Here is a 20,056-nt window from a genome sequence, read left to right on the forward strand (position 1 = left end):
ATGGGACTGGTTTGCACCAACCAGTGAGGAAATGACAAACGTCATCGATTAAACCAGGTGCAGCTCTGAAATTGCGAGGGGCTCATTTAAAGAGCTGCTGACTTGTCACAGAAAATGCTGAAAGGCGTTCTGTTTAGAAATAATCTTGTCTGAACATCGTATATTCTCTTCATTTCTTCTTACTTGTTCTCATTTGCAAGGACATGTTCAGGGACATTGTCTTGAAAATAGGATCCTTGCAACTTCCTCTCTTTTATTTCCAAGCTCAGATCATACTTTAGCAGCTCTATCATTATCAGACCCATTATGTCTGTGATGGCCATCAACCGAATGTCTCTTCCGTGACTTCGCAAACAAGGTCAGTTCTTTGAAAGAGCCCCCGTAAACAGTTCTCATGTTTATCTCTAAAGCAAATGGGAACTATAAAGAAAAAAATATTAAAAAATCAGATAGAAAAGTATAATAATTTGAAACGGAACAAAGATATTTGTTTTTCTGGTATTTGGCAATGAATATCTGAGCCGTTTTCCTGTAAAACCTTCTCCCCAGATATTTCTCTGTGAATGAAAGTATTAAACAAACCATCCCAGTTCTTTCTTATGGTCGAGTTATGAGAAGTTCCTTGGAAATAATTCTGCCTAAATATAATTACTGATTCATAGCCTGAATTTTTGTGTCATGTTGAAAAGAACTACAGACTAGGACAGACGGCCTTGGTCGGTGCTACCCTGGTTTATAATGAGGGGCTGGCTGAGGGCTGTAGAGACAGACTGTACAGACTGTACATTATAATGAAGCTGCAGCTGTTAGTTATTATGCTAGGGCCACGCTGATTTGCTTGCTCACAGCTGTAATGGGTAGAAAAATGGTGGATCCCTTCAGCAGGAATGTGTCGCCATTCACATAAAGATGGGGTCATCTGGGCGACTTCTTAAGTCCCTACTGTACAAATACGGTGACATCTGTTCAACAAACAGGTGGAATTTGTTGTGAGGCATGAGCTTTGTGAATTAATCCTAGGCCTATTTATTGGTTGTCTTTGTGCAGGGCAAGTTAATAAATCAGGATGTTGCCAAAGAACTGTTTATGGATGTGTTTATTTCTAAGCATCCAGACAAACACTAGGGCTTGTAGCCCTTATAAGAGTAACAGAGATAGAAAGTGTATGAAGATGCTCAGAGCTCCATGGAGAGATACTAGATCTGCGCACATGGAACAACTCAGAGGAACCCTAGAATAATGAGATGGGGCTTTATTTTTGCAGAACGACTTGGAGTCACATGGTGCTTGCCATTTACTAACTGTTTGGATTTGGACAAATTATTTACCTCCCCGAGTCTATTTTCTTGTCGGTAAAGTGGGATAATAATATCCTTACAAGTTTATTGAGGTGATGAAATCAAATTAGATAATGTACATAATGAAATAAAGTTCTGACACATGGTTTAATAAAATTTAGATACTCTTATTAATTGGAAGGCACATTAGGGTGACTGAAATCAGGTTCAGGAGGTTTAGGCACAAAAGAATTTGGGAATCAAAAAAAGACCTTGGAGATATGGAATTAGTCTGTATAATTTTATAAAGGTAATAATATCTAAGCCAGACTACTATAACCGTAGTAATAGTTATCACATGTTATGGGCCAGAGTTGTTGTGATTGCTCTATGTGAATCTTTCCCAAATTTTCACAATAATCTTATGATGTAGATACTCTTATCATTCATTTCCTAGGCATAGAAAAATGTTAAATGATTTGTCCAGAGTCACACAACTAGTAAATGATGGAACCAGGGTTTCAATCCGAGCGTCTGACTCAGAGTCACTTCTGGAAAAAGGGAAGCGGGGGGTTAGGGTGAATAGAAAGGCGGAGATGGTGGATCAAATAAAGAAACAGAACTGTGAGAGAAAGGCTGGGCAAAGTATTAGCCAACTGGGAAAGATGGAGACCTGCTGGTGATCAGGCGTGCTGTGGAGTGTTTGGACTGATCTGTGGGCAGAGTGGAGCCACTTCCTCTCAAGGGGGGACTTCCTTGCATCTGGAGGAATCCTGGAAACGTGGTGGTCTCATCTGAATGTGTCTGCTCCACTTTTGCGTTCTCTTGACGATGACCAAGCCACTTCACGTACATTTCCTGTGTCAGGGCAGAATCTTTTATCTCATCCAAGTTGTTCCTTAATTTCCTTAAATTTAGACTGGAGTTGCATTCCAGAACCCTACCTGATATGCACTTTCTTCTTTAAACATACCCTGTCCGCTCTTTTCCATAAGCCATCCATTCAGTCACCCATCTAATCATTTACTCAGGCCCAAACACTTGAACGCTGTGCTAGCAGAGTGATGAACAAAGCCGGAGACCGGCTTCATCCTTCTCACACAATTCCAGGAAGTGGACCCTCTATTCTGGGGAATATCAGTCTTTCAAACATTTTTGAAAACAATGCCAAAATGTGAATCAACTACGTTACTAAACATTCTGTTAGCTTAGCTGACATCCTTCCCCTGCCCCTACCTCCCCCCCATAGCAATCCTACTTTGATGAAAGAATCAGAGGCTTGATCTTCATTCCTGTTCATGCTCTTCTTTTTTGAGGGGGGTAGCTCTTTAAGTCCTAGACTTGGTGCTTCTGTAGTCCCTTTATTCAGGGCTTTGACAGTTTTTTTTTTTTTTTTAATTTTTTTTAAGTCTTTATTGAATTTGTTTCAATATTACTCCTGTTTTCTGTTTTGATTTTTTGGCAGCGAGGCATGTGGGATCTTATCTCCCTGACCATGGATCAAACCCACCCCACCCCACCCCTCCCGCATTGGAAGGCGAAATCTTAGCTACTGGACCACCAGGAAAGTCCCTATTATCCAGTTTCAAATGTACCTTGTGCCTATTTACACTTCCTTCATGCTTTCTTATTAAGCGTCTGGGAAACAGGATCCATTTTGCCACTTTGCTTGGAGATCGCCTGTCTACAGAGGTGGGGATAGGAGAAAGAGGGGCTTTCCAGGCAAGAGGGGCTTTCAGACATCTTTGCCAGCTTGTGCTCACCGTTGTCTGTCATACACAGAGCTATGTAAGAGTGGTGATCTGTATTTATAGAAACAAGACACTGCCCCTCCCCCCTAAATTCTGTTTCTAATTGCCTCTTCCAAGTAATAGTTGCTCTCCATTGAAGGCTTACTGTGAACCATGAGCTATTTCAGGGCAGATCCATGTGGCACTTGCGCACGTGAACATGGGTGGGACATGACTGGTGTCCATCCTGATTGGACTGTTTATTTTGGTCTTTACTCTGATTAGTCGATATTGGTATCAGATCATTTCTCAAACAATGTGAATATTACCTAGCACTTCCTGAATACTCTAATGACATGTATCATTTCTGTCTCATGAGAGCAGATGAGGTAGGGGTAGGTGTAATTATTCCTATTTTATAGATGAGAAAACTGAGGCATAGAGAGGGTACGTGACTTCTCAGGGTCGCACAATTAGTCCATGGCAGTATCCATGTTCATACCCAGAGCCTCCAGGTCTTTCCATTGTGCGGAGCCACTTTCCAAGCCCTAGAAAGCCCTTTTTCAGTTCTCAGTGCACCTAAGTCTTGTCTTGCTGCTTTGTTTACTAGATGCAGGCTCTCAGAATGCCTCATTCTTGGAGACCAGAGGAGGGAGGTTTAATCAGCATCCTTGTGTACAGTACTCCAGCCTCATTAGTCTTTTCTATTAGGAAGAAACAGAGGCGCAGCCACGGCAGAAGCCAAACACTGCAGTCTACAAGCATCTCTCAAGCTACTTCCCCAGAAGCCTGCTGTGTGTGTTTCTGTGGTGGGACCTAAATGTTCCTCCCAGGCATGGACTTACATTTATGATATATCACATCCTCTTAAACTATCAGATTCCACCTCTCAGAGGAGCAAACTGAAATCTGTTCTCGCTGCCCTCCCTGGTTCTGCTGGCGCCTCTACACTCTCAGCATCCTTCAGGGAAATTGAAAAATGAAATGTGGTCATCTATGGCTGTGTGCTGAAACTGGAGGGCTTACTCTGGTCCTTAAAACACTTATAACATCCTTATAACACTTCAGTTAATCAGATGTTCTGATTATAGGGGGAAGAGGGTTGGAGAAAGAGGAGAGTGAAATTGGGTCATAGGCTTCCAAATTTTTAAATTGAGGTGGAATTTATATACCGTAAAATTAACCATAGTACATTCATAATGCTGTACAACTGCCACCTCTCTCTTGTTCCAGAGCATCTCATCACTCCAAAATAAAACCTAGCATGCATTAAGCACTCCCACCCCAGGTATCCACCGGTCTGCTTTTTATTTCTGTGGATTGATGAATACTTTTTCAAATATTTCATCCAAATAGAGTCATACAGCATGACTTTTTGTCTGGCTTCTTTCACTTAGCAGAATGGGGATTCATCCATATGGTAATACGTATCAGTACTTCCTTTGTTTTTATGGCCAAATAATGTTCTGTTACATGGATATACCCTATTCATCCATTGACAGACATTTGGGCTGTTTTCATCCTTTGCTGTTAGAAACATTTTTGGATAAGTATTTGTTTGAGTACTTGTTTTCATTTCTTTGGGGTATGTACCAAGGAATGGAATTGCTGGGTCATATGGTAATTCCATGTTTAACTGTTTGAGGAACTGCCAACTGTTTTCTGCAGGGGCTGAAGCTTGAGTCACTGGTTTTGACAGAGAACTTTAGAGTGGACATGGTGAGGACAGGAAAGAACATAAGACTCTGTCTTTGTAGAAGGTCTGCACATTTTAGAACGAGACTGAAGATGTACAGGAGCATGTCTTCAAGGAACCAATCAGTTCAGTTCAGTCGCTCAGTCGTGTCCAACTCTTTGCAACCCCATGAACTGCAGCACACCAGGCCTCCCTGTCCATCACCAACTCCCGGAGTCCATCCAAACCCATGTCCATTGAGTCAATGATGCCATCCAACCATCTCATCCTCTGTCGTCCCCTTCTTCTCTTGCCCTCAATCTTTCCCAACATCAGGGTCTTTTCAAATGAGTCAGCTCTTCGCATCACGTGGCCAAAGGATTGGAGTTTCAGCTTCAACATCAGTCCTTCCAATGAACACCCAGGACTGATCTCCTTTAGGATGGACTGGTTGGATCTCCTTGCAGTCCAAGGGACTCTCAAGAGTCTTCTCCAGAACCACAGTTCGAAAGCATCAGTTCTTCAGTATTCAGCTTTCTTTATAGTCCAACTCTCACATCCATACATGACTACTGGAAAAATCATAGCCTTGACTAGATGGACCTTTGTTGACAAAGTAATGTCTCTGCTTTTTAATATGCTGTCTAGGTTGGTCATAATTTTCCTTCCAAGGAGTAAGTGTCTTTTAATTTCATGGCTACAATCACCATTTGCAGTGATTTTGGAGCCCAGAACAATAAAGTCAGCCACTGTTTCCACTGTTTACTAAGCAACAAAAAATAGTGCTGTCTGTGTACATACAGAAGCAGAAACCTTCTCTTTTTTTGCCACTTAATTTTTTAAATGAGAGATAATCGCTTTACAGAATTTTGCGGTTTTCTCTCAAACATCAACAAGAATCAGCCATAAGTACACCCATGTCCCCTCTCTCCTGAACCTCTCTCCCATCTCCCTCCCCATCCCACCCTTCTAGATTGTCATAGAGCCCCTGTTTGAGTTTCCTGTGTCATACAGCAAATTCCCATTGGCTATCTATTTTACACTTGGTGATGTAAGTTTCCATGTTACTCTCAGGAGCAGAAACTTTCTTATGTCTCCCCCAGTCCATCTCCCACTGGGATTATTGAGATCACCTCTTTGTTAGTCACTCTCCTTCAGCCGCTGTCCCTTTCCAGCCTTTCCCTTGCAGTGGTTGGCTCAGAGCAAATTTCATTTTGTTACTCTCCTATTGAAAATCCTTAAATGGTTCCCCATGGCCTTCAGAATACATTGCATCCCTCTGTGTGGTACATCAGGACCTTCATACCTTGGTCTTTGCTGCAGTCTTTAGCTCCAGCTTCTGCTACTCCCACAGGAATCATCACCTTTGGACCACTTACCTACTTGTAGATCCCTAAAGGGCCAAGCTTTTATACATTCTTGCCTTTGACATGTTCCCTCCTCTGCCCACAGAGCTAATTATTACACTTCCTTCCAGGCTCTGCTTAAATACCACATCCTGCTGGACTCCCTGGCCTGAATCTGTTATGCCTCGATGTATTTTCATGGCTTCTTTCCAGCTCTTACTAGGCTCTTCAAGGATAGGGACCATTACTCTGTTTGGTTCATTGTGTGTCTCAAACACCCACAACAGTGTTGGCACACAGGAGCTCTCAAAATAGATCCTGAATGAATAGGGGCAGGGTGGCATTTTTCATTCTGTTGTCTTACCATCTGATTGGTAGTAGGCATCAAATAATTGTTATTTGAATGAAAGGGTGGAAGAAAAGAGGAAGGGACAAGTGAGGGAGAGTGGGAGCAAGACATTGGAGAGAGAGAGAAGAAGAAAGCAGGAGAGGCAAAGAAACAAACAAAAAAATAGATGAACAAGAGAGTATATAAAAGAGTGAGAGAATGATTGGAACTGCGGGAGGCAGAGAGGAGTTAGGCCAGTGATGCCTGGATTTTAAAAAATGTAGCCATTTATTCTACAAATGTCAAACATCACATTCAAATACATGCTTGGGTATTAGAAGGATGGAGGGTTTCAAGTCTTGGGATGCATGTCCCCTGATCTCGCCTCATTCCATGTTCATTCTGCACGGGGCCAAATCCCTAAGGGTATAAGACACTTGGCAGGAATAGCTGCTTTCATTAGACCATCATTATTAGTATTTTGGAGCGCCCACTGGGTCAGAGCACATCAAGGGATGTTTGAGATCAAAGCAGTAGAGGCTGTCTTCTATTCCGCCAAGGTGGCCAGCCTTTGCTTACATAGCACAGGTTATATAATTTGCACTTTGCAAACAGCTGCTCAGTGATGCTGCTACCTTCTGACTCTGCAGTGACACAGGAAAGGCTCACTTAGGAGATGCTAGCGTGGGGCTAGGCAGGCTTTTTAAATTCAGGTCTCTGCCAACACCAGCTTCCTTCCTAGTTTCTCATAAGTGACTTTTAAGCAGCTAATCCAAATGCAATAAGTGCCCTGGTGACTCTCTCCTCCCTACCCACATTGCTTCATGCATACCAAAAAGTGGGGGAGCTCCAAGTGAGCCACTGGTCTCCTAGGGGCCTGAGCTCCTACCTGGAGTGTCAGAAGGCTCTCACCTTAATCTGGCAGCGCTAGCCAGGAAAATATACCCCTCAGTGTCCCCCTTCTGCCCTCTTTCATTGGCCCGGCCCCGTTTTAAGGCTACTGCTGCTTGTTTCCATAAACCAAGCACCAGTCAGCCCAACAGACTGACATGCTCATAACGGTGATTAAACTCTGATTTCATGTTTCTCCCTACTGGGCTCTGTGGTGGGGCAAGTGTCTGTAGAGGTGCTGGGCAGGTTCAGAGAGATGAGTGGAGTTGGCAGTACTCATCCCCAATTAGAAGCGTCTGCTGTGAGAGCCAGAAGACCTGATGGCTTTTTCTGCAAAGCAAAGAACCTTCTCCTTGCAAAGGGAGCCCTGAAGGAAATGCTTCCAGAAGCACCTTTGGGAAGCGCACAGACATTTTCTGAGCACTCGGGCCTTGTTCCTAAAGTTGTTTAGTCTCAATGTGATCCTTAAGCCCTGCAAGGAGTGGTGGTGGTGGTGGTTTAGTCGCTAAATCGTGTCGGACTCTTGCGATCCTGCTGACTGTAGCCTGTCAGGCTCCTCTGTCGCGGTTCTCAAAGCTCTGCGGTGGAGTCCTCCGGGAAGCTGGTTAAGAAAGCAGTTTCTGGAACCCCACTTCGCCTCCACTAGGGGCAGCAAGGAGCACCATCTTTAAAAACGCCACGGATGATTACTTGCGTGCTGGGCGCCAGAACCAGTCTAACAGGTTTACCGAGCCGCTCGTCTTGAAAGGCAAGCCCCAGACGTCTCCTGTTGACACACCTGCAGAGTTTCTTCTCTGTGTCTCACCTGGGTGACCCCCTGGTCCAGGATGACACGACCAAACACAGCACCTGCTGCTCGCTGTAGAGGGCACTTCTGGAGCTCTGACTGAAGCCATGCTTTTCAGCTGGGCTGCTTTTCCTGACAACTGCTTTTCTTCATATTGGCTGCATACAGAATGTTTTTCATCCGGTGTTTCTCCTTGGGGGACTGAACTGAAATCAGATCTCAGACTGTGAGCACATGTCACACCAGGATTTGTAGCACCGGGTGCCAGGATTTACTCAGATTTTGTTTTTCTAAAGGACTCAGCATCACGACAGTCCTTCAGAGTCCTAATCTTCCTTCTCTAAAGATCTATAGAAAAGATCCTTATGGCTGTGGTAGAATACCCTCCACCTAAGGATGGTTTCTGATCAAATGGAGAGGGAGAAGCATTTCTCTGGGACTCTTGTTTTCTTTCTTTTTCTCTGCTCCCTGTTGGGCGTGCTCATCCCCTTTCCATCTTATTCTGCCTGATGCAAAATGCTCAGTGGCAGTGCTTAGCTGGTCAGGACATACCCTGAAGCTCTGATTTTTTTTTTTTTTCTGACTGCCCGCCAGAACTTATCTGTTAATGATGTAAAGTATTAAGGAATGTTAATGGTTTAAGCCGTCCAAACAACTGTCTGGTAACACCTGCATCTCAGTAACACCTCTGTGAAGTGAATGAGGTAGGAATTTGAGGCCCCTTAGGGGGACCCCATGCCTTCCCAGGTGGCTCAGTGGTCAAGAATCTGCCAGCCAAGCAGGATACTCAAGGTCCTTTCCTTTGGTTGGGAAGATCTCTTGGAGAAGGAAATGGCAACCCACTCCAGTATTCTTGCTTGGAAAATCCCATGGACAGAGGAGTCTGGCTGGCTATAGCCCATGGGCTCGCAGAGTCAGACATGACTTAGTGACTAAACAACGACAAAAGGGTGACCCCAGCCTGGCTTGCCAATCTGCGAAGCACCCCCATCCCAGGTAAACCAGGAAGGTTAGTCTCTGAAGTCTCATTGGGGAGCTATTTTATAATAGCAACAACAGCAATAGCATTAACAGCTAATATTTATATGGTGCTTTGTACCAGCTGCTATTCTCACTTCTTTACACATATTAACTCAAATATTTCTCTCAACAGTCCTATGTCTATGTACTATCATTAGCCTTTGTTTGTAGATGGGAAACACATATACCCAGGTTCATGCAGGAAAGGAGACTTTCTGAAATTCCTTAAGTTACCAGCCATGTTTTTGCCTGTTCTTCATATAAGGCCATCCTGCAAGAGCTGGTCCTAGGATAAAATAGTCTTCAAAATCTGAGTATTTTTCCGAATTGCTTGTGACTTTCCTTTCAATGAACTTTTGATTTAGTGGAAAAGTTGAGAAATTGTTCTAACCAACAAATTCACTGAGGAATCTGCAGAAGATTACTTGGTGCTCAAAGTGTGGGTTTCTCTATTAGTAGAGCTTCCAATAAATGTTAAACGTAGTTCCAGTGAGTAATGGAGGTACTGGGCGAAAATATTAAACAGGGCCCAGGTTATTGACCCTGGAGCAGTAGCAAGATCTAAAGGAGGCCCATTATTTGCATGTTAGTCTGCCTCTCATGCCACAGCAAAAATCACTTAAACAACAGAAAATAAACAGCTTATTTTCTCATGGTTCCAGAGGCTGGAAGTGCAAGATCAGAGTGCCAGCAGGCTTGGTTTCTGGTGAGGCCGCTCCTCCTGGGTTATAGATGGCACCGTCTCCCTGTGTGCTCACATGCATTTCCCTTGTGTAGCTGTATCCATGGTGTTTCTTCCTCTTCTTCTAAGAACACCAGTCCTATTGGATTAGGGCTCCTAATGACTCCATTTAACCTTAATTACCTTGTTATTAACCAAATATGTTAGGCATTAGGGCATCCACATACGAATTCTGGGGGACACAGTTCAGTCCATAACAATCTGGAAGGCAGAACTTCCTACTTCAGGGCTAGGTTCTGTCACTGATTTCCCTCATGAATATAATTCTGAGCCTTGTTAAATGTATCCTTCTGTACAGCAACCTGATACAATGATTCCACTCATTGAAGAATGTAGTATAATCTAACTTGGGCTCTGCGTACTTATGCTTAGGTTTCCCGAATCCATAACTCCAGACTGTTGTTGAGTGTATTTGTGTGTGTGTGGACTGCAAGGAAATCAACCCTGGGATTTCTTTGGAAGGAATGATGCTAAAGCTGAAACTCCAGTACTTTGGCCACCTCATGCGAAGAGTTGACTCATTGGAAAAGACTTTGATGCTGGGAGCGATTGGGGGCAGGAGAAGAAGGGGACGACTGAGGCTGAGATGGCTGGATGGCATCACTGACTCAATGAACGCGAGTCTGAGTGAACTCCGGGAGTTGGTGATGGACAGGGAGGCTTGGTGTGCTGCGATTCATGGGGTCGCAAAGAGTTGGACACGACTGAGCGACTGAACTGAACTGAACTGGCTCTAAAATCACTGCAGATGGTGATTGCAGCCATGAAATTAAAAGATGCTTACTCCTTGGAAGGAAAGTTATGACCAACCTAAATAGCATATTAAAAAGCAGAGACATTACTTTGCCAACAAAGGTCAGTCTAGTCAAGGCTATGGTTTTTCCAGTGGTCATGCATGGATGTGAGAGTTGGACTGTGAAGAAAGGTGAACACTGAAGAATTGATGCTTTTGAACTGTGATGTTGAAGAAGACTCTTGAGAGTCCTTGGACTGCAAGGAGATCCAACCAGTCCATTCTAAAGGAGATCAGTCCTGGGTGTTCATTGGAAGGACTGATGCTAGAAACTCCAATACTTTGGCCACTTGATGGGAAGAGTTGACTCATTGGAAAAGACCCTGATGCTGGGAGGGATTGGGGGCAGGAGGAGAAGGGGACGACAGAGGCTGAGATGGCTGGATGGCATCACCGACTCCATGGACATGAGTTTGAGTGAACTCCGGGATTTGGTGATGGACAGGGAGGCCTGGCGTGCTGCGATTCATGGGGTCGCAAAGAGTCGGACACGACTGAGCAACTGAACTGAACTGAACTGAACTGGAATTTACAACCATATAACATAAAGTGTTTATAGCAGAGGAAAATTCTGTGGGGAGCAGAGCTATTGTAGACTGTCAAAACAGGTGTCTACTCCACTGTCAACTGTTTCTTCCACTATTGCTGATCTTAGAATGTTAGATCTTGGACCCTGAGGCTTTTTTTCCATTCTTTCTGCCTAAAAGCTTCCCCTTTTCACCGTTTACTTATATTCATAATGCTCTTTCATGGCGAAGAAGCCAGCACTCCCCTCCTTTCCTTCCTTCAATTCCAAACATCTCAGTTTGGCTGTCATTTAGTCTCTAACCTTAAGGCGCTTTGCACTGTTATATATATTGCTTGGTGTTACATTTCTGTTCGGAAAGAAACACAGGTTAAGGAAGTATTTGTTGGATGAGTACAAGTAAGCTTGTTATCTTGATCAGATCATAACCATAAACTTCTTGATGGGAGGTGCTAGTCTTACATTTTTTCCCAATTTTTTAATTCTGGAAAAATTCACATAACATTAATCATTTTGAAGTGAACAGTTCACTGTTCTTTGGGGCAGTCAAAATGGACTTCCTAGGAAGGCAGCTGCAAGAGTCTTTCTTTCCGAATCACTCCTGGTCTGGCTTGGCTCATTTCTGTGGAGGACTAAATGGAAATCTACTTTTTAAGTGCTACTTGCTCATCCAGAAGAATTCTTTGTCTCTAAAATAATAGCGTGAGAGAGTCTAATATTTTCAGAATAAAGCTTCTTTTAGTCCACAACTGAGAGTTTCCAAAAATAAAACATTGGCTATGTTTACAAATTCATTTCAGAGGATCTGGGTAATTAGTCATTAGTCACAGCACGCTTATGGAGGGAACCTATAGATTATTACATCAGGTTATTGTTAGCAAATGCCTATTTGAGAATTGCTGTGCTGAAAGAAGACTGCCGCAGCTATGGGCACCATGATGGAATCATAGCTTCACACATCTCTCAGGATCCTTTAGAATCAGGCCACTGCTAGAAATGCAAGTATTTAACAAAGGCATATTATCCCACTTTAAACAGTTCATGCCATGTAACTCTCTCTTGTTTTCTTTAATGCTTTCTAGTTGGCAAAGGATTTCTACCTCCAGGAGCCAATGAGCCAGGTGGTAGTAGTATCGTGCCCACTGAGATGAAGAACACAAACCCAGATATGACAGGTATCTTGCCCGAAGCCCAACAGTCAGTAAATGCTGAATTTAAGATTTCAAATCCAGCCTTCTCTCCTAAGTCTTTGGCTGCCCTCAAGACATTTGCAATTCTCAGATTTGTCCCAAGTCACAAGGAATCAGAGATAAAAAATTTGGCCTCCTATTCTGGAATCCTGTTTTTTTGTTTTTAAATCAAAACTGTATTGCTGCTACTGCTGCTGCTGCTGCTAAGTTGCTTCAGTCGTGTCCGACTCTCTGTGACCCCATAGACAGCAACCTACCAGGCTCCTCCGTCCCTGGGATTCTCCAGGCAAGAACACTGGAGTGGGTTGCCATTTCCTTCTCCAATGCATGAAAATGAAAAGTGAAAGTGAAGTTGCTCAGTCGTGTCCGACTCTTCAAGACCCCATGGACTGCAGCCTACCAGGCTCCTCCGTCCATGGGATTTTCCAGGCAAGAGTACTGGAGTGGGGTGCCATTGCCTTCTCCAAAACTATGAATTTTATTGTGTGGTACTCTCTTGTGGTGTGCACCTGTACAAACCTTTCAGGCAGTGGTCCACAGCTGGGTTATGAATAAAAAGGCGTACATTTTTCTCTCATTTTATTAAAAAGAAGTTTAACAGTACAGAAAAGCCACATGACCTTGGTGGATCTAGAGTCCTGTTTTGGAGAAGCATTTTAGCTGAAAGTTTCCATTCCCTCAACACATCCCTTTCCTGCTTTTTTCGCCTTTGTGAAGCCCTTTCTCTCTTCCAGTAGCACTTGCACGTTTGCTGTCTAAATCCTACTCAATTTCAGAGGTTTCTCTTTGGGAACATTCTTGAAATTCTAGAAGACTCTGGGTCCTGCTGTGTGGTTCAAGGTCAGCACCAAGGGCTTCACATCTCTCCTGTGTACAGTGAGGACTCAGAACACTATTTGTTTATAAATGTCATATTAACTAGAAAGAGCCATTCCTCTTAGGAAAAAGTCTGGATTACACTGCTTATTAATTTTTTACTTGTTCATGTATATATATACATATATACATGTTAACACTGCCAGTCATGTAAATAAACTAGAAGTTGTTATTTGGGCAAATTTTATTAGGCTGGAACCTTTTTTCTGCATTAATTTCATAACTAACAGGAGTATAATTTATGAGTATCTTTATACAGATTATTTTATATGAAATTTGATATAGTTTATGAAATTCAAATTGAAGTTGCTCAGTCATGTCCGACTCTTTGCAACCCCATGGACTGTAGCCTACCAGGCTCCTCTGTCCATGGGATTCTCCAGGCAATAGTTTATAGCCACTCTTATTTAAGATGTTAGGCTCTTTTACTTTAAGAAATGAAAGGAACGAGACGAATGAAACAATTGTTTTTCTTTGTTTCATAAGTCCTTACATTTGTGTACTGTATTGTTGCTTTTTCAAACAACTTTCATATTGTCACAGAATGAGTTTCATCATGTCCCGGTCCATCAGTTTTTCTCTGGTCGTGGAGGGTGCTCGTGGGTCCCCACGGTCATTGAGAAGCATGGTACTCACATGCAGCAGTTTGGAAGTGGGTCAGCAAAGTGTTGGGTCATGGAGAGTCACTTTGGTTGGCTGACTCCCCAGTGAGGTGCCCATAGGAAATGGAAAGTTTTCATCTGCCAGAGAGAAGTTGTTCTTCCTCAGGGACCCATAGTGATGATATAAATGATAACTAACCAAGCTTTGTCTGGAGGCTTCCAGACTTTGTTATTTGTTCAGGGAAAGTCCTGGGCCACTTCCACCTATTTCCAGTGGATTCTCAGACCTGTTCCCCTTGTCTGAAACCCTCTGCAAAACCTGCTTTAAGGTCAGGGCCCTGCACCCTCTCTCCCTCCCCTCCACCCTCAAAATCCAGGTGACTGTCGTCTGGTTTCCCCTGGCTTACAGTTTGAAGATCTTTTCCTTCTCAAAGGCACTTTCTTTTCTCAATAAAACCTACTACTTCAAAATAAGCATTTTGGCTTATATTTTGGATGTTTCTCTTGTATCAAAAATTTTATTTTGGAAGTCAGAACTGAGTGTAGACTCATTTTTCTCATTGGGTTCCTGCTCTTTGGATGCCAGTTCCCTGAGGCAACGTGAATGCTGCTGGGAGGAAAGAAAAGGGCTCCAACAAGGACGGGCAAAAAATAAACGCAAAAGGATTAATAGCTTGAGACAATATATACTAGGCTTTTTTGATTCTCTCAGGAGCAGCCTTGGAACATATGTAGAGAAAGTATTATGTCCATTTTTAAGAGAAAGAAACGAGATGGGAGGCGATTTGATGAAGGTCTCAAAGTTAGTACACGGAGCTGAGAAAGAATGTTTAATTTCCTGGCTCCCGACCCAGCTTTTCTGTCACCAGCAGACATTGCCAGTTCTGGTGCCTGACTCCTACCATTGTGTTTACCACATTTTTGGACATCTGAGGCTGTGTTTGCAACTATGTTACCGTCCCTCCCCTTTGATTCTCCAAACTCTAGAAATTCCAGATTATTTTCATTTTTATGTGTGGGAGAGAAAGATAGTCAATTTAACTCCACTCATACTTCATATTGTCTTTTTATAAAAAATATCTTTTAATCTCACTGACATCCAGATCAAACCCTGAAATGATAGGAAAGGTCTCGCTTATGGAATTCAACCTAAGGGGAAAATAAAAATGGGTGAATTGCTGAGCACCAGTGATATCCATCTATACCCAAGAAAGAGGGTCCCATCCCTCACTAGCCCCACCTCTGCACTCAGTCACAGTGTCACTCTGCGAAGACACAGATGAGAAATAGAAACTTTGGTTGCAGAGGGTTTCATATAACCAGTGACAGGCTAGTTAATTAAGTTGGGTCCAGAATTTCAAAATGCTCTATCTCATAGTCCTTCGAAAAAGAAGATGCAAATGTACAGCTATAAAAGAAGAAACAGTTCAAAATGGCTGGCATAGCCTCCTGAAACTTTTCATATGGGCAGGTACCGTCTGTGTGTGCGTGTCTACTGACAGTCTGCCGACATGGTTGTCCAGGAAGCTATGGTAGCACATTAGGAGCCCTCGGAGAAGAATTTTATTCTTCTCATTAACTATTATTTGCTGAAAATATGCTAGGATTATTTTAAATCTAAGGCAATGTGTTTGTTATTCACCATTTCTGGTGCATAAAGGACTCAAGGTATGAGACAACTGTCTTAAGATGTTTCAATGACTGTCATGCTTGTCTAGCTTATTTTGTGGGAATTCAGGGTACTGGATTAGAACTCCTGGATAGAAGACTCAGGCAGGTGGATTTTTATAAAACATAAGAATAAGATTTGAGAACTTTCTGAAAATTGGATGCTTGAGTTCCCAAGCTCAGCAGGTGTTCAAACAGAGACTGGAAGACCTCTTGGCATTTGTTATCGAGATGCAATTCAGTTCTTAAACTGGCAAATGAACTGCATACTCTCTGAGAAGTCCTCCAACTTTGAAGTGAGGTGTTCCTGTGTGTCAGTTGGAAGTTAGACTTTGGAATTTGACCATTGTATTAGTGACCATTTAGCAGCCATCAAATAGGGCACCATGATGTAAGATCCACTGCAGAGTTACAGGTCACCATATATCCATTGTCTACAGAAAAGGGGACCAAGGACAACCCCGGGCATAGCGCTCCTCAGTCTAATAGAGGCAGAGATGGTGCATAGACTCCTTAGAAGACCTTCAGGTTTTTTTTCTCTGATTTCTTCGCTGGTACCATTCAGAGTATCCATTCAGAACATACTGTTCAGAGTATCTTCTCCATACTATGCAAAAGCACACTGCAAATAGAAATAAATTGAGAAAGGTTTCCTTCCTTTTGCAGGGCTTTGGCATCTTAGATCCCTCTCTTTACTCTCCTCTTTCACCTCCAGGCTCTGAACTAACTCTTGGGCAGCTGGGAAATGAATTGATAGCTGAAAAAGGCTTAATGTAGTACCTCTTGAGAGGTCTTTGCATTTTCATAGTGGGTTCTGGATGATCAAGGCAAAATGAAACAAACCTCTAACACTTAGTAGAAATTGACCTTGGGACTGGCAGAAAGATTTTTGGTGCAGGAAGTGGAAGGGAGAAGAGCCTTCCTGGCATATAGATCATGATCCAACCTATCCACTTACAAGGCCTGCTCTGATAGGAATTCACTGAAATGTGTTAATTGGAATGGAATTTACTCACTGCTGAAATTGGGTTGAGAGGTAATTTGTGCCTTTTCCCATGACTGCCACACATCTCCTCTGACAAAACGTTCTCTGATTCCTACAAAGAAAACCTTATTCAATGAGACATATAAAGATACCAAATTCACTCTCATGAAATGACCTCCATAAATCAACCGAAGCATCTTCAGTGATTTATGCTTTGAGAGGCCAGAGAACATTTATAATCTTGAAACACAGGAGGGCTTTTAGAGGGTTTTAGTGGCAGTTCTTCTGGCGCATGTTAGACTAAAGCATACTAGTCTTGAGGAGAATTGGCTTTATACCTAGTGATGCAGTAGGCATCTTATTTCCCTGATGAGAGGTGGTCCAGGCCCCAGGGTCTTCGCAGCCATGTATTACTAAGAGAGAAAGAGGAAAGGGGAAGGGGACTTGTACTTTTGAATGTTGGACCTGCTCCCAAGAAGGCTACTTTTCATCCCTGAAGGGGGCAGTTGATACGCAAATGACCAAGGAATCGAATACCACAGGACATCCCAAGCAAAGGACACTTGAATTCACAGAGTCTGAGATTACACAACATGATTCAATTTCAGCAGTTGTTTTCACAGCGGGACCCAGAGCCTTTTACTCTTCTTTATGGAATGGGAACCACTTAGGCACAACATTTCTTTGGAGGTCCGGCTGCCATTTCATGCTTCTTTGACTGAGATTTTTTGGCTCAATTCCCTGAAGAAGTGGGCAGAACCAGAACACACTGTGATCTATGAACGTCCATTAGAAGCGAAATATGGCTTTTCATTGCAAGAAAGCCACAGTCCTCGGTGTAATAAACAGAGTTGGCTGCTTCCCAGAGTGCTTTAATCAAGGATAACTAACTGCACATTGTCTGAACTTTCACTCCTTGGAAAATTAACGTGGGCTTTCTGGCACTCTGCAAAAGCTGTTTACATTTCTGTTTCAAATAGTACTAAAAAATTCATGAATTGTACTTTATTCCACAACTTCAATTTATTATGGATCAGATTATATAATTGACCAAATCTTGGGAATCTTAAGGTAAAGTTGATCTAGTTTTTTTACTTTGTCTTTCAGAGCTGGTTTATGAGTTTCTTTATGTATTAGCACTTGTAAATTTGATCCAGTAATAGTTTAGGGGGAAATGAGTAAATTCATTTGCATAAAAATTGTACCAAAAATAATAACAAATCTTTCAGAAAGCAATCCAGGGACTTCCTGTCAATTCAGTGGTAAAGGATCCATCTGTATTTCAAGTATAGCGGGTACGGGTTTGATCCCTGGTTGAGGAATTAAGACTGCAAGGGGCAGTCAAATAAATAAATAAGCAATCCAGATCTCCCTTTTTTAAGCATTTCAAATTCTTTGAAGGGATACTTTTTTGAAAAGTTGATATTTTAGTTGAATAAAAGAACATGTCCTACCATGAAGACTAATAGCCTGTTTCTTCAAATCTTATGACAATTTTTATGTCCATATTAACATCACATATTTTGATAATTTGTAATGAAATGTAATGAATATAAGATAATTTGAATTTTCTTGAGTGAGTTCTGCATCTGCATTCAAGTAAAATGGGTTTATATCCGCATATAGATTCATCTATAGGGATTGCTACAACTACTGTAATGGTTGTTTCCAAAAGTTTATTGGTATTAACACAGCCTCCTTCACGAGGTTCTAATAAACAGGTCTTATTTAAGGCATTCTTATGTTACAACAGGAAAGTTCACAGAGAAGGAAATGGCAACCCCCTTCAGTATTCTTGCCTGGAGAATCCCATGGACAGAGGAGCTTGTCAGGCTACAGTGCACGGGGTTGCAAGAGTCGGACACAACTTAGCGACTAAAGAGAGAGAAAAAAGTTCACATAAACACAAAATCAAAGCACACATTTCAGATGTGCAGAGCTGTTGCTTTAGACTGTGTGATAATTTCCATTGATTCAGCCACAAGCTAAGTCGTACATTTACTCCAGGAACCCTTTTGTGGTATATATAATAGTAGTATAATTACAAATGACAAAACAGAGGCTTTAAAAATTAGTCATCTACCCAAAGGCACAGCTAGTTAAGTAGCAGAGCCAAAGATTTAAATCAAGGTCTCTGGTTCTAAAACCGCTCACTTTCTTTCCGTCTTCACAAGAAAGTCTTGTTTCAAACTGTAAAATACTATGCAAATGAAGGCAATATATTAAGGTTCTAATGGTTCTAAGAGCTTTACTTTAGTTAATAAGCCCACCAACAGGTTTTATTTTTTACCCGCTTGTGATGTTCCAGGTGAGTTCTGGGAAGGTACAGAGATTGCTATTAACTACACAAAGGAAAGTGTGATTGGTATATTTATATCCACATATGGATTCATCTTTAGGGATATACTCAGTTCAGTTCAGTTTAGCCGCTCAGTCATGTCCCACTCTTTGCGACCCCATGGACTGCAGTGTGCCAGGTTTTCCCTGTCCATCACCAACTCCCAGAGATTACTCAATCTCATGAACTGTGGTGTTGGAGAAGACTCTTGAGAGTCTCTTGGACAGCAAGGAGATCCAACCAGTCCATTCTAAAGGAGATCGGTCCTGGGTGTTCTTTGGAAGGAATGGTGCTAAAGCTGAAACTCCAGTACTTTGGCCACCTCACGTGAAGAGTTGACTCATTGGAAAAGACCCTGATGCTGGGAGGGATTGGGGGCAGGAGGAGAAGGGGACGACAGAGGATGAGATGGCTGTATGGCATCACCGACTCGATGGACATGAGTTTGAGTGAACTCCGGGAGTTGGTGATGGACAGGGTGGCCTGGCATGCTGTGATTCATGGGGTCGCAAAGAGTTGGACACGACTGAGCGACTGAACTGAACTGAACTGAACTGATGTTAATCGAGGCAGTGATGCCATCCAACCATCTCATACTCTGTCATCCCCTTCTCCTCCTGCCTTCAATCTTTCCCAGCATCAGGGTCTTTTCCAGTGAGTCAGTCAGTTCTGCATATCAGGTGGCCAAAGTATTGTAGTTTCAGCTTCAGCATCAGTCCATCCAGTGAATATTCAGGACTGGTTTCCTTTAGGATAGACTGGTTGGATCTCCTTGCAGGGATATGCTATAACTATTATAATAGTTGTTTCCAAAAGTTTATTAATACTAACACAGCTTGCTTCATGAGGTACTAATAATCGGGTTTTCCTCAAGACCTTCTTATGCTGAAATAAGAAAGACTATGCAAACCTAAAATCAAAGCATAATTTTCAGATTTCAGAGTTGATGCTCTGAAAACATGGAGCAAATATGGGTATAAATGGTATATTCATAGTAGATGTGTGTGTTTAGTCATAGCATATTTTTGTCAGTACTCAATCAAATGTTACTGAATTCCTATATGTAGTGTGGTATCTTGGGTAAATAATGATTTTGATTGAGTCTTAGATCTACCACTCTGTTACTTATGTCTTTTTACTTTTGTCAGTCCAAAATTGGGGAATATATTTGAGGATAATAATCCCTGCACATCGTATGAAATGAGACAATGCCTGTTAAGCACCTAACACTGTATCTGGTACATGGTTGACTAAAAAATGAAGCCCTGCATAATTTGCTCAT

At 42.4% G+C, this 20,056-nt stretch overlaps 1 protein-coding gene across 2 annotated transcripts in view; it reads left to right on the top strand.

The window, feature by feature from the left end:
* Positions 1 to 20,056, top strand: part of CACNB4 (calcium voltage-gated channel auxiliary subunit beta 4) — a 270,917-nt gene that overhangs the window by 145,790 nt on the left and 105,071 nt on the right. The window lies entirely within an intron of this gene.

Source organism: Capricornis sumatraensis, chromosome 3 (assembly GCF_032405125.1).
Source record: "Capricornis sumatraensis isolate serow.1 chromosome 3, serow.2, whole genome shotgun sequence".
NCBI lineage: Eukaryota > Metazoa > Chordata > Mammalia > Artiodactyla > Bovidae > Capricornis > Capricornis sumatraensis.